Source organism: Salvelinus sp. IW2-2015, unplaced genomic scaffold (assembly GCF_002910315.2).
Source record: "Salvelinus sp. IW2-2015 unplaced genomic scaffold, ASM291031v2 Un_scaffold3146, whole genome shotgun sequence".
Lineage (NCBI taxonomy): Eukaryota > Metazoa > Chordata > Actinopteri > Salmoniformes > Salmonidae > Salvelinus > Salvelinus sp. IW2-2015.
The window spans coordinates 14350-15042 of NW_019944435.1; positions in this window are offsets into that span (position 1 = coordinate 14350).

Below are 693 nucleotides of genomic sequence, written 5' to 3' on the forward strand. Positions count from 1 at the left end.
GTGTGTGTGTGTGTGTGTGTGTGTGTGTGTGTGTGTGTGACACTGAACTTGGCTCTCACATCACTAGAACACCAGAATTCTCTGAAGTTGTGAATTCACAGGATGTTGTTAATTCTATCCTGAGCTGCACGGTTTAGGATTCTTACTGAGGGAAGAAAGTTTAGCTTTGTGAACTTCAATAGCATGACTGTAGGTAACAAGTTAATGAGTTTCAATGTGGATGTATGGCCACCTTGGTAACAAACTGCAGACTCCAACATCGGAACCATCAGCTTGCTTTCTGGAGTCCTCATTACCTGAGTTAAAGGTTCAATACAGCTGTTTTGATCTACAATATCAAATCATTTTGGGGTAACAATTAAGTACATTACTGTGATTTGTTTTCAGTTTAAAATTGTAAAAAAAAATATATATAAAAAAATATATATATAATTTCTTAGCAAAGAGCAATTTCTCATGCAATAATTCTTCTAGGACTGTCTGGGAGTGGTCTGATTTGGGGAGGGGAAAACTGAAAACTAACTAGCTGTTATTGGCAGAGAGGTTTGGAACTCTCATTCTTATTGGTTTATTAWCTAATTTACCACCTGGTGATGTGTCCATTTCCATCCCACCAAAACAAGCTGRAATTGCAGGCTGTCTTTTCCAACAGCTCTGACACTAAAAGGGCTTTATCATAATTCTCACAATTTC